Below are 15,524 nucleotides of genomic sequence, written 5' to 3'. Positions count from 1 at the left end.
GGAGTTGAGAGAAGAGAGAGAGAGAGAGAGAGTCAGATGGGGAGAGAGAGAGAGAGTGACAGTCAGATGGGGTCTCTCTCACGGTGTGCAGGGAGTGAGTGAGAGAGAGAGAGAGAGAGTGACAGTCAGATGGAGTGTCTCACGGTGTGCAGTGTAGTGAGTGAGAGAGAGAGAGAGAGAGTGACAGTCAGATGGGGTGTCTCACGGTGTGCAGTGTAGTGAGTGAGCGTGCGAGAGGATGAGAGTGTGAGTGAGTGAGAAAGCTTGATAGCCAGGTGGTTCCTCTCTCAAGGGAGTGAGGGAGAGAGAGAGAGAGAGAGAGAGAGATTATGTGTATATGACTGATTGAGTGAGTGAGCGAGTGAGCAAGCGAGTGGCGAATGGGAGAAAGTGAGCAAGCGAATGGTGAGTGAGTGAGTGAGTGAGCCACCGAGCGAGTGAGCGACCGAGCGAGTGAGTGAGTATGAGCGAGCGAGTGAGAGCGAGTGGTGAGTGAGTGAGCGAGTCATACGTAAGAGAAGACGAGATATTAGTGACTCACAAGGTTGAGGATATGAGTAAGAAGGACGCGATTTTAGGACCGATTATGTGGATGTATTCAAGGCTCACCTGGACTAGTGAAGGGTGGTGATTCAGTACACCCAGGATGTCTCAATACTCTTACACTCACACACTATAACTTATATCATGTTCAAGGTTGTAACTATATCCTGTTAGATGACGTAGTTATAAAGTATTCGAGGTTATAGATATTATCCTGTTCATTATTATAACTATATCCTGTTAAACTGTATCATGTACCAAGCTTATAACTATATCCTGTTCAAGCTTATAAATTATATCCTGTTCAAGCTTATAACTATATCCTGTTCAAGGTATTCTAAGGTCTCCAGGAAGAGGAACATAACCTAACCAAATCTTTGAGAATCTTACCTTTTCCCTTACCTTACGTGAACCAATTAGATGCATTACCGTATCACCAGGTAGAGGAGGGGGGGGGGATGACAGGTAGGTAGAGGGGGGGGTGACAGGTACAGGAGGGGGTAATAGACAGGTACAAGAGGTAATCAGGTTGGGGAGAGGGGAAGAAGGTACCTGTAGATTCACCTGTTTGTAGGGAATTGCAGGTAAGGAAAAATGTGATTCCCATTGAGTGATTAAATTGTTGAGCTGTTCTCTTTGGTTCCTCCCTCTGCCATCATAACTATTGGATTCTTCCTTCCTTCCTTCACCCTTCTTCCTTCCTTTATTCTTTTTCGTCTTCTTTCCTCCTTTCTTCTTCCTCTAATGCTTCCTCCTCCTAGATCCCTTCCTCACCCCTCCTGTCTTATATAAACAGTCCACCTTTATAATCTTCCTCTTCTCCTTCTCCTCTTCTCCTTCCTCTCTTCCTCCTCCTCCTTCTTCTCCTTGTCCTTTCATTAATTATCCCTGTGTTCAATTTTCCCGTTTTACTGTTTTTATCATTCTCTCTCTCTCTCTCTCTCTCTCTCTCTCACTTTAACCCTTTAACTTCAGAACCATCAAGGCTTCAGTACCCTACGAATCTTTGAAGCTTCTGAACCCTGAAACTTACGAACCTGTGAGAGTTAAGGACCCCTGACCGGGTATTCATTTCTACACAGCGACTTAATCTAGATGAACCCTACCCCCTATCGACAACGCTCTCTAATCGGCTTACAGAAAGGGTTGGTACAAGGGGTGAACTGCATCTCTCTCTCTCTACTTTGTCGTATACCAGCACGGGCACTCAGTAGCGTCTGGCGTAGTACTTGTCCACTAACTTATGAATCTTACGCCAGGCGAACTGTGCAATTTTTTTTTTAGTGTTTTGTGTTTGTTGTCGTGTTGTGACGATGATGGTGCTGTGTTGTGTTGTGTCTGTGTTTGAAACGTGTGTTACAATGGCGTTGTGTTGTGTTGCGTTGTGTTGTGTCGCGTTGTTTCGCGTTGCATGACGTTGTGTCGCGCTGCATGACGTTGGGTTGGGTTGCGTGTCACATTTGACCTCTAGTCCAAATATACCCCAATCGAACCTAGCCCTTTGAACTGGGACCCCTAGTTGAGCAGTCGCCTGTGTATAGAACGTACTTATGATGATAGAGGTGGGAGGAGAAGGGGAGGGGGAGGAAGGGAAGGGGAGGGGAGGGGAGGAGAGGGACGGGAAGTGGGGAGGGAAGGGGAGGGACGGGAAGTGTGACGGCTAGATTACACCATATAACGACTGACACACACGCAGGTACCTGGAGGTAAATTGGTGTATTGTGTGTGTGTGTGTGTGTATGACCCAGAGAGAGAGAGAGAGCTTATGTAATGGTGCTCTCTCTCTCTCTCATACACCCCCCTCCCCACACAAACACCTCCCCCACCACATCTCCCCCTCCTCCACCCACACACATAAACTAAAGGATTTCTGTGACAGTCTCCAAGCTTTAATTACAGAAACTTCCTAAGCTGAGGATACACCTGACGTGCAATTACTATTAGAGGTTGATTGTATACCTGAACCCACCTTGATACCTGGTAATCAGCTGATCGACATAAACAAACCTGCGCGCGTATTTCTCTTTTGTTTATTTACAGTTTGTTTATGGAGGTCATTTTCTTCTTTATTATTTTCTTTTATTTTCTTCTTCTCTTCTTCCTCTTCCCCTTCTTATTTCGTCTTCCTTTTCTCTTCTTCTTTTTATCCCTTATCATCCTCCTCTTTCTCTTCTCCCCCTCCCTTTCTTTGTCTTTCCACTTCTCTTCCTCCTCCTTTTCTTCGTTCTTCTCCTCCTCATTCTGTCTACAATTAATTTTCCAGGAATTCCCCGTTCTTTTTCACCTCTCTCTCTCTCTCTCTCTCCCTCCCTTGTCTCATTCTTCTTCATCACTTTCGATTTACCGTTTCCAAGCTTTATCATTTTTCTTCAGCCTTTCTCTTTCTTCCTCTTATTCTTCTTGATTAACCTCATTCTTCTTCTATTCCTTTATCTTATTCTTTTTCCTGGTTCTTTCTCTTCCCTTCCTCCTCCTCCTCCTCCAGCTATAGACTCGAGGAAGAACCTGTCTTGAATTTGTTTCGGTTCTGTGTGATATATTTTCTTCTCCTCTTCTGCATTTACCCTTTATTTTCTTATTCTCTTTCTGTCTTTATTTTCTTATTCTCTTTGTCTTTATTTTCTTATTCTCTTTCTGTCTTTATTTTCTTATTCTCTTTCTGTCTTTATTTTGTCTTCTTTTATCTGTTTCTTTTACTTGTTGGTTATTGTGTTTGTCATGTTGATTGTTTCTTTGTTTATTGTTGTTTGTTTTTGTTTCTTGTCTATCATGATTGTATTGTATTCCTGTGTTTATTCTCTCTTCTCTTTATTTTATCCATTATTATCTATTTCCTCTTCCTCATTATCTCCTGTTTCTATCTCTTCTTTCTCACTATCTCTCGTCTCACTGTGTTCTATCTCACTATCTCTCGTCTCTCACTATCTCTCTCCCTCCTCACTATCTCTCTCGTCTCTCACTATCTCTCTCGTCTCTCACTATCTCTCTCGTCTCTCACTATCTCTCCCTCCTCACTATCTCTCTCGTCTCTCACTATCTCTCTCCCTCCTCACTATCTCTCTCGTCTCTCACTATCTCTCTCGTCTCTCACTATCTCTCTTCCTCCTCACTATCTCTCTCGTCTCTCACTATCTCTCTCCCTCCTCACTATCTCTCCCTCCTCACTATCTCTCTCCTCCCTCACTATCTCTCGTCTCTCACTATCTCTCTCGTCTCTCACTATCTCTAATCCTGTATTATCTCTCTTCTTATATCTCGTCCCATCCTTAAAATCTTCCGCGCTGAGAGACCAGTCGACCGTGTACCTGGGGGCTGAGAGACCTGCCTTGCTTCACTCACTGTTTCACCACCTTGCCTCACTCTAGTCTCACATACTTTCTTCACTTCCTTGCTTTACTTTATTGATTCTCATACTAGCTTAACTTTTTTGCTTCACTTCCTTGCATCACTTCCTTGCCTCACTTTCTTGCTTCACTTCCTTGCATCACTTCCTTGCCTCACTTTCTTGCTTCACCTCTACTTTTATGATGGAAAATGACCTGAATTATCCTAATGACAGTGGCTGGTGTTTACGACGTGTAATTTAATTCCAGGACACGTTGTAAATGACGCCTTAGATCGTCATGGGGAACAAAATTATTATTTTTTTCTAGGACGGGTTGTAATAGGGTAGTAAATCATCCTGGGGAATTAAATGATTTTTTCCCCCAGGAGATCTTGTAAAGGGGCATCATAGATCATCCTGGGGGAAAACATGGAGGCCTCATTTTTTTCCCCAGTATATACTGTACTGTAGAAGGGCTTGTAGATCTTACTGGGGGAATGTCATTTATATTATTTCCAGGACACGTCATTGTAAGAGTCGTAGATTATCTTAGGGAAAAAATGCTGTAGGTGTTATTTCCATGACACATCATGTAAGAGTCGTAGATTATCGTAGGGAAAAAGTATGGTCGTTGTTATTTCTAGGATGTACAATTAAGAAAAAAAGTACAGAAAACCATCATCCTGGGAAAAAAGAAACGGAGGCTTTAATAAATTTTTATGGGCGGATAAGCAGCCGTAAAACCTGACCCAATTTCAAGGTATGATGCCTTTTTTTTTCATTTTACCTTTTTTTACAATGTCATGAAGGCCAGTATATGGTGGTGCGCCTTTATGGTCGTTTCTGGCACCATTATGTCATACTGTATATTATGGGTTTAAAGGCTTAGATGTAGTGGTGGTATAGTGGTGGTATGGTGGTATAGTGGTATGGTGGTATAGTGGTGGTGTTAATGGCGGTATAATGGAGCGGAGTTGACCTCTTCTTGGAGTTGTCGTAAACTGAAGAAAAAAAAATAACAATAAAGAAAATACTGAAAAATATATATATATACACCATCCATTTATTCCTCACTGTTACGTCACCATAAACAACATACTCAGTTCTCATTGGCCGCCGTGGCTTAACTTCCTCCTAAATGGTCTGGTTTGCTGGACACAGGATGGAGATGTAGCGTAAAAAAAATATATATATATATATAATTATCGGGAAATTTCAACTTAATAGCTATACCATTAACAGTGCAGACCCTCGTTAGTCAGGATTAGGTTAATGCCTCTTTAACACCCTCAGATTAATTATGGCTTTTGTATTGAACGGGTTAATGTTATGTTAAATTGGTGCCGGTCGTAATTGTCCCCCCACCCCCCCCCTATTAGAATTGGGTGTAATCCTGGTGGCTGGGTTAGGATGGGGACTTGTTAGGATTGGAACCGATTTGACTAGTTACCGTAAACGTGTGCCGGGTCATTTCAGCGGATTACCTGAAGATTAGACACCCCAGCTCATTACACCTGATGATTATACACCTTAAAGCTACCTTGTGAGGTTGGGAGGTTAGGTTAGGTTGGGTTAAGTTGGCAACACGTTAGGTTAAGTTGAGTTGGCTTTAGGTTAGGTTAAGTTAGGTTGGCGTTAGGTAAGAGTATATTATCGTTAAGTTAGGTTGGCGTTAGGTTAGATTATCGTTAGGGTGGGGTAATCTTGTGGTAATTAACGATCTAAATATTTGTACAGCTGTCGTGTCCGAACTGTCGCCTCTACAGTATACACACAAGGTCCACGTCCCTCTGTTGTCACACTACAGCAACTCTCACACAGGTGGGCCGTGGTGAGAGAGAGAGAGAGAGAGAGAGAGAGAGAGAGAGACCAGTGTTTACTCTTCGTGGTAAGTGAGAGAGAGAAAGTGAGGAGAGAGAGAAGGGGAGAGAGAGACCAGTGTTTACTCCTCGTGGTAAGCGAGAGAGAGAAAGTGAGGAGAGAGAGAAGGGGAGAGAGAGGCCAGTGTTTAATCCTCGTGGTGAGGAGAGAGAAAGAGAGGAGAGAGTTTACCTGGTGAGGGGGGGAGGCCAGTGTTGTCCACCACCATGGCTTGTGCTGGAGACTGTTCCATAGGTCTACCACCACCACCACCACCATGGCTTGTGCTGGAGACTGTTCCATAGGTCTACCACCACCACCACCACCATGGCTTGTGCTGGAGACTGTTCCATAGGTCTACCATCACCACCACCATGGCTTGTGCTGGAGACTGTTCCATAGGTCTACCACCACTACCATAACGAAACACTCAACCACACATAAAACAACCACCATTATAGGGGTAAAAAAAAGATGGAAGGATAACTATACTATTTTGGCCATACGTTGACCAGGGTACAGGGGGGAGGGTGCTATTGTTAGGTCCGTGTGTGTGTTAGGTCCGTGTTTATGGTCCTGTGGTGAGATAAGGTTTATGTTGAGTCCTTTACCACGACTTAGTTTTATTATTATTATTATTATGTTGTTGGTATTATTATTATTATTATTATTATTATTATTATTATTGTTACTCTTATTGTTGTTATTATTGTTGTTTTATTCAATCATTGTTATCTCTCTCTCCCAAACAAACAAGCAAACACACAAAGGCATAAATAAAATATATAACAAAACGTATACGGACAAACACATACACGGCAGAACACACACACACACACACACACACAAATAAAAACCAAACCTAAAATACACAAATGACAAACACGGACAAACAAACACAAAAAACAAACAAACACGGACAAACAAACACACATAAAAACACGAGGCACAAACTAAACCCAAAAGTCTTTTCCTCGAAGACTCTAAAAGCCTCAGGACCTTAAGACTGTTGACATGACGTTGGTGGTAGAAAGTTAGTTAAGTTAAGGTGAGAATTGTGTTCCGTTCTGGCTATAGTGAGAGAGAGAGAGAGAGAGAGAGAGAGAGAGAGAGAGAGAGAGAGAGAGAGATCTTACTCTATTCAGGTAATAGTGGAGAGAAGAGGCGTCTCATTCCCCCCATTCTGGCAACAGTGAAAGGCGTCTCCTGCCCGTGCTGGCTACACTGACGAGCAACAGGATATTGGGAATAACAGGAGATTGGAGGCTTAAGTGACGGCAGGAAAGGAAATGAAGGATATGCGAAATTGTGGGTACAGGAGAACAGGTGGAGGGTGGCCAACTGTGGGGAAATGGGGCTAAATTGGGAAATGAGGTTAAATGGGAAATTGGGGAAAATAGGAAATTGGTTTATACAGGAAATTGGTGGTGTGGAAATTGGGGGAAATTGGGTTAAATGGGAAATGGGTGAAACATTGGGAAATTGGTGGGTTGGAAAACAGTTAGATGCTGTGTAATTAGGATGTCAAATTGGAACTCTTGGGAAATTGGCTTCAGTTGTGAAGATTCAATCGATTATCTGCCTCATTTAGCCATTCACTAAACCCACCCACCCACCCACTCACCCATCCACGCACCCACCCATCCACGCATCTTACTATCGTTCCACCCGCTTAGATATCCTTCCACCCACCTAACCATGAACACAGTCGAGGCGAATTGGGCGGCATTTCAACAAGTGCCTCACGTGATCAATAGCTCTACACCTCATATATATGTAAATCAGTGCCAGAAACACCCACCCAGCGTCACCCACCCAGTGCCACCCACCCAGCGCCACCCACCCAGCGCCACCCACCCAGTGCCACCTACCTAGCGCCACCCAAATTATTCGTTGTGCCTGTAAATTGTAATACTTGGTGACTATAAAGTAACCCGTGGTGTTTGTGAGAGACGTATCAATCGTTTGTTACATTTAAGGGTGATATTAAGAGAGCTGTTACATTTTAAGGGAGCCATTCCATTCCAGGGTGTTACATGTACTCCCTTCTGGCATATATCACTCTTATAGCCTTCCTTCACAGGGCGTCAACACCTCCCCCCCCCTCTCCTCCTCTCATTCAGGGCTTTAGTACCTATAACTCTGTGGAGAGGGAGGGAAGAGTGGAGGAGAGGGGAGATGAAAGAGGAATGAGAGAGAGAGAGAGAGAAGGGAGGGAAAATAAAGGAAGGGGAAGAGAATGAGAAGCAAAGGGAGGCTGGTTGAGTGAAAAGAAGAATAAGAAAAATGGAAGAGAGAAGAGAAAGGAAAGTGAAAGTACGGTAATGGATGGGATGAGAGAGAGAGAGGGAGGGAGAAAGTAAAGAGGGAGAAAGAGAGAGAGGGGATGAGAGATACGTTTATGGGAGAGAAGACAAATAAAGGTTAAAAACAGGTTAGAGAAAGTGAAAGAGAGAGTAAGAGGAGGAGGAGAAGGAGAAAGGTCATGACACACACACACAAACGGATTAAGACAGGAGAAAGCAGAGAGAGATAAAGACAGACAGACAGACAGACAGCATCATAACAGCAGAGAGGTCAAAGGTCAATAAGCATCACAATTGCTTCAAACTCTCTCGGATTCTCAAAGGATCGTTCGCTAATCTTCCATCCAAAGTAAACACTTACGAATGCACCTAAAATCCAAGATGGAGTCAAAACATAAACAAACATAAGAATAAATGAAGGAAACACACAAACACACACACACACACAAACACACACACACACACACACACACACACACACACACACACACACACACACACACACACACACACACACACACACACACACACACACCTATATTTGAAGCTTCCCAGTGAGTTCGAGTTAATAATGGTGTTTGGTAACTTGTTGAAGGAGTGTGGGTGGAGGAGTGGTTAACAGTGGGTGGAGTCGTGGTCGTGTGTGGGTGGACGGGGAAGGGGGGAGGGGGTGGTGGTGTCGTGGTTTGAGTGTGGGTGGGAATGCAGGTGGGGAAGAGGGGTGGTGTTGGAGTATTGGGTGTGTGGGTGGATGGCAGGGTGTTTGGAACGTGAAGGGGTGAAGATGTGGGTGTGTGGATGGGCGTGTGGGTGTATCGATGTGGGTGTGGGTGTATCGATGTGGGTGACGGTGTGTGGATGTAGTGGTAACGCGTCACAGCACCACAGGTCACCTGGTCACTCACCGTCACAAAAACTTGCGTCACACTGCCCCCTCAGCACGTAACACCTTGGAATACATTACTCGTGTGACGTAACTCTCTCTCTCTCTCATTATTTTTAACTATAGTAGGTCATTTTAGGAAACCAACGCACCCCTCCTCCCCCTCAAAGTAGTTTTAGAAACCCAGAGGCGCTCCTACAGCATTTAGAAACCATACGTTAACCCAAGTAGTTTTTTATCAGCCCCTGCCCCCCCACCCCCCCCAGGTGACAGGTGTGATGGCGGGAGTGTCACCTCTGGATACAGTGCGGGAATAACAACAATGGGGCCAGGTAGGGGAATAGTAGTAGTAGTAGTTGCCTCAATAGTAGCATCACATCAGTAGTAGTAATAGTATTAATAGAAGTAGTTAGAAGTAGTAGTAGCATCACATCAGTAGTAGTAATAGTATTAATAGTAGTTAGTAGTAGCCTCAATAGTAGCATCACGTCAATAGTAGAAATAGTATTAATAGCAGTAGTTAGTAGTAGTAGTAATAGTAGCCTCAATAGTAGCATCACATAGCAGTAGTAACAGTATTAGTAGTAGCAACACAGTAGTAAAAGTAGCAGTAGTCGTAAAAAATATACACTGTAGGGAAGTGTGGCAACGCAGCACGCAGGGGTGAGGGTGACGCTAGGGGTGGTGGCGAGTACAGGGCGAGAAGTTGGTGGTGGTGGCGTGTACAGGGCGAGTAGTTGGTGGTGGTGGCGTGTACAGGGCGAGTAGTTGGTGATGGTGGTGGTGAGCACAGGGCGAGTAGGTGCGTGATGGTAGTGGTGGTGGCGAGTACAGGGCGAGAAGTTGGTGGTGGTGGCGTGTACAGGGCGAGTAGTTGGTGGTGGTGGCGTGTACAGGGCGAGTAGTTGGTGATGGTGGTGGTGAGCACAGGGCGAGTAGGTGCGTGATGGTAGTGGTGGTGGCGAATACAGGGCGAGTAGGTGAGTGATGGTAGTTGTGGTGGTAGTGGCGAGTAGGTGGGTGATGGTAGTAGTGGTGAGTAGGCGAGTGATGGTAGTAGTGGTGGTGGCGAATACAGGGCGAATAGGTGAGTTATGGTAGTTGTGGTGATGGTGGTAGTGGCGAGTAGGTAGGTGGTAGTGGCAGTGGTGGCGAGTACAGGGCGAGTTGGTGTTGGCCAGAGATAGATTATGGTAAATTAGTTACATTGAATTCTTAGCCTAACCCCCCTCCTCCAGGTATTGTTAGAATTAGTTACTCTCAGCAGGTGAAATAAACTAGGGTATACAATATTCAGGTAACTCATTCCCGTGTTCGGAAATGTTGAGTCGTTCTTTTTCGTACAATTTTGTTAGTATTGTTAATTTTTATTTTTCGTTCATAATGGTATATAAATTTTATCATCGTGAGACATAAAAAGTTATATTTATTTATTTATTTGGATATTTTGTTTTTTACATTTGTAAGCAACAATAATATAACGCATAAGTTAACAAGAAAAACTAGGTTGTAGAAATACAGGAGTCACTTGATAATTTTAGTAACTTCATTGCAGATTTACTTTAAACTAATTTAAAAACACTTAATTGTTTTTACCTGGCCACAACCTACCTGCTAACATCATAACTAATAATAACTAATGACTTTCTTACCTGAGTTGCTGATCTTATTACAGGTAGAGGGGAACAACATGGTATTTTTCCAGGTTATTTTTTTTTCTAGAGAGAGAGAGAGAGAGAGAGAGAGAGAGAGAGAGAGAGAGATTGCGTTAGACAGACAGACAGATTCAGCCAAGAATTCCCAAGCCGTTAACTCATTAGAATGTTTGAGAGCGTCGCACGTGAGACCAAATACAACCACATAATTTCAGAAGCAAAAAAAAAAAATAATAATATGGTGAAAAATAAAAGAAGGATTTGTTTTGAAAGAATGTGAAGCTCACCTGAAGATTAACCACCCCAATACTACCTGGGGTTTAGGGTGGGTTGGGCTAAGTTGTTCAATCGTCAGGTGAAATAAGTTGGGGGAGCTAATCTTCATGTGACCTGCATACTGTGTGTGTGTGGAGCTTAGAGTGTCAGTGTTATTTATAAACCTTTGTGTGTTTGTTAATTACTGTATATGTGTTTGTTGTGTACGTTTATTACATGTGTGTATGTTAACTGTGGACCTCAAGCGACCTTCTTGTCAAGTGTGAGCTCCTCCAAGACGTTGTGGTGTTGTAGCTATAGGCGTTTTGTACTAGTCATTAAAACTAAATCATCGTGGTGGTGGTTTGCTGTCACGCAATATTCTAAGGCTTCATTCCTAAGTAATTCCTTCACTTACCAGTTGACTTAAAAATAAAGTCTACATCTATTAAATTATAAGGGGTTGTGTTCCAAGGTTTAGTGAGCAATGATACGATTATATTATAAAAATGAGAGGTTGGTTAAGGTTGAAACGTCCATTCACTTACTGGAGGTTTTGGTTTGCCATCTACCCCCTATGACCGCCACCAACACACTGTCAACAAGACGCGCTTGGGGGTGAACGCCGCTGCCAGACGTACGAGTGGGTTCCCTTGTCGTACCGCAGTAGAAGCCCCTCGAATTCGATATTGTTTGTATGAATTTGCATATACATAAATGTGCACTATTGTAAACGGATGTATACTTTCTATTACTTATAATAGTGAAGGAACGTATAATAAAAAACCAACCATAAATCAGTATGATGTTAACTATGTAAAAGAACGGATAGTTTCCTTTTCTCACAAATTCTGAAGCACCCTTGCCCTCTCAGTCATCAATGCAGTTTTATACATTAGAGAAAAAAAGAAAAGAAAATAAGCACTAGGGAGAGGCCCCTAACACACATGCCACGTCTCCTAAGCGACGTTGCCGAGTCTGGGGGGTGAGGGGGTGAGGGGGGGTGGGTGTTTTGGTTGGCGGTGGAGAGGGGGCTTAGGAGGGGGGGGTGGGGGGGGCTGACGCTAACCCTAACCCATCACGTTTGTTTGTTTCTCAAGTAATATCTCACGTAAACAACATAAACATTTCAAATAAGTATATACCTCAGCGGTGGGTATCATACAAATAGATCCAGTTACTTTCGTATGTGTTCCTATAATAATTTGATCACCTTGGGATATAATTTTGAAGGTGTCAGTTAGGTCTTGTAAAATATAGACTTGATATTATATTTCTATATTTAATTTACTGTTGTTGAACCGGTTAAAGGTGGCTGCTGTTGAGTTATTCCATTAAGACTTATTTTTATATATTTAGTTTCCATTAAATTATTGATGTTTATGTTAATATTAACATCCAGTCAACTCGATGTTTATAAAACCTTGTTGGTCGCAGCTTAAAGTGTGACAGACTCGCCTTGCCCGAGCACCTCCATAAACAGTAAACGGTGAAGCAAACAGAAGTGTAAACGGGAAGAAACAAGTGTAAACGGGAAGAAACAAGCATTAACGGGAAGAAACAAGTGTAAACGAGAAAAAACAGGAGTGTAAACGGGAAGAAACAAGTGTAAACGAGAAAAAACAGGAGTGTAAACGGGAAGAAACAAGCATTAACGGGAAGAAACAAGTGTAAACGGGAAGAAACAAGTGTAAACGGGAAGAAACAAGTGTAAACGGGAAGAAACAAGTATTAACGGGAAGAAACAAACATTAACGGGAAGAAACAAGTATTAACGGGAAGAAACAAAAGCTTAAACGTGAAGAAACACAGACGTAAACAAGAAAATAAACACCGAAGATCAAAACAAAATAACCGAAAGGAAGAACAAAACAAAACAAGAGAATCAGAAGCAATAAGGAAGATGAAGCAAAAAAAAATTACGGAAATATCATCAGAAATAACAAATATCTTTTACACACGATCACTCCTTCCACGTTCAGTTATAACGTTCAGCCATCATCGTTAACTCTGTGTCATTCACTAACTCCTGACTCATTGTGGTTGAGTACTTGAGTTTCCATTTGGGCCGTTGTGCTATTGAGTGAGCTAGTTTGGAGGTCCTCACGTCACTAGGAGGAATTTACCGTGATCCAGCTAGTTAGGTCCTCACGTCAGTTAAGGATAATAATAGGAATTTAACGTGATCGAGCTAGTTAGAAAATTCTTACATCTTCAGTTAAGGAGAAAAGTTAACTAGCTCATTTAGACATTGGTGTTTGTTAGTCGTGGTTAAACACACTACCTTACCTCAATCAAGACTCTAAGTTTATTTAACATTACCACCAGAACTCCTAATTCACCTGCATCTGCTAAGTTATGGTGTTTTTAACGTTAATAAACTGTTGTTAACTTTGCACTAACAATAAAAAACTAAGTTATGGTTTTCGTTAAAGTTAAGATTTTAAATATTAAGTTAAAATTTGTCTGGTAAAACCTATATTTGGTGGAAGTTTATTCAATGTACCGTTACCTGTGTGGAAAATCGTTTAGTGTGGTGTAAATATAATTAGTATTTAGTGCATTGTTCCCAGGTATTGACGTGTAGTGTAGTGAGAATTCCAACGTTAATTTCCGTTGGTTTGAAAGTTGTGTACTACGCAGTATCTTTATCGACTGTACTGCTCTAACCACATTAACCAATATTGTGTTTGTACTCCTATTGTCATCTGGTAACGTCTCTTTACGCATTATGGACACAAAAACGACACATAAATCCCAAGGATAATAAAACTATAATAATAACTGTGGTAATAGCCTGCAGTGCTCGAGGGACATCTGCTCGCTGTGACTCCCCGCAGTAGACTACCCTCCTGTTCTTGTTTTCTCCTTCTGGGCCATGTTGCCATATCACCTTTTAAATTATTCCATTCTAGGACTTATTATATTCTACTGAAGCGAAGTATAGTGCACTCTAGCAATGTCCCATGCATAATAAAACCAATTAAACTTTTATGTAATGAAGAATTTCCACACGAGTTTTACTGTAAATGTGGCAACGTGGTGTGGGGGCGGAGCTAATGGGTGAAGCCAGGACCTCGAGACCGTATTTTATATTTATTTATTTTTTATAGTTTTAGTGGAGATGTTTCTTTAAGGGGCATGGCAGCCAGTTAATATATTTAGGTCTATACTAATATGTACACGACTCATCATCGGTAAGACTATCTCGCGGCACACTCACTAATTCTTCTCTTGGGAGTTAACATTTAAATATATCTGCTATGCCTAATGCGTATTTTGTGCTTATTTTCGTTTTTTAATGCATAAAGATGGTAAGATATTCCACCAATATAAATTAGCAAGAATATCCTCCAAATTATAGTTCACTAAAGTATGTTTTCATATTTATCTACACTATGCAAGAATATATAAAAGTATTTCTGCTTATTTGAATTTTTTGCAACAGTGGTGACGTCACAGATGAAGGCCACGCCATTTTTGACAAGAAGAATTAGTTTGTAGTGTTTTTTGTCATATCACCTCCATCTCCTTGTATAAAAGAAGATAAAAAAAATCGTCCAGTTTACCTTCCTTAGTTTATTAAAAATTTACAGGAAGTCGAAATGGATTCAAGAAATCAAATATAAACTGGCAACTCTCTTACCGTGGAAATATGAAATGTTGGAGTGAGAATTTCATATGAATTTAAAAGTAAGTAGTTTTGATGAAGCTTTGAAGAGACGGCCCTCAGTGGTGGTGCTGTGGGTGAGGGGATTCATATTATCTTGTTTCCACGAATTTAATGATAATAATAATGTTTGGAAGATGTACAGTATTATGTGTTTGGTGTGTACTAAACAAACATAAGGGCGCCTGTATACACACATTCACTTGCTCTACATACAAACACCCACACTCACGTTTACGTACACGAATACTCTCCCTCTCTCTCTCTCTCTTAAATTTCATATATTTTGTTTAGTTCGCAAAAGAAGTTAAATTCATCCCTTTTTTATACACATTCCATAAGAAGAAAAGTTAATGCTCAGCCATATAACTGCTACTTATAAATGTGTTTCCACGGCACAAGTACAGTAATTTATCAATGTCTTTGTCTATGGAATCGATATAAATAGATGATGGTTGTGAGCGGCGGCCATCAGTGGTACCTGGTAACACTGTCTCGGCTGCCAAGTACCACTATTTCTAAGAATTCCAGTTTCGAGTTTTCGCCAATGCAACTTCACATTCTACAGGTTTCTCTATGAATAGTATGTTTTAAATTATTCTATAGTATTTTTTTTTTAATTAGGGAATAATATATACACACGGTTTTGCTTTAAAGTTATGTAGATTATGTTATTGATTGGGTAAATAGGTCTTCTCTGTAATTGGGAAACTGGCAACTCAACCTGAAGCCCGACTTTGATCGATGGTTTAAGCGACGTTGCCAAATGGGGCATCAAAACAACACAGTGGTGCCACATGTTGTTGAAGGCTGTGTTGCCATCGCGTTACCTGCTGAGAATTTCATTAAAAACATTATACTCAAGTTATTCGTCACTCATGCCCCCTCTCCCTCGTCAGTCTTAATTACTTATCAAAATATCTTAAAAATCTCCCGCTGTTGATTTTTTCTCCTCCCAAATTTATGTTTTTAGTTCAAATAATATTGGTTTTAAAATTAGTGACGCTGAAGAGAGAGAGAGAGAGAG

The sequence above is a fragment of the Homarus americanus genome, unplaced genomic scaffold (genome assembly GCF_018991925.1).
Source record: "Homarus americanus isolate GMGI-L3 unplaced genomic scaffold, GMGI_Hamer_2.0 scaffold24430, whole genome shotgun sequence".
Classification (NCBI taxonomy): domain Eukaryota; kingdom Metazoa; phylum Arthropoda; class Malacostraca; order Decapoda; family Nephropidae; genus Homarus; species Homarus americanus.
Note: the sequence above shows the minus strand (reverse complement) of the source record.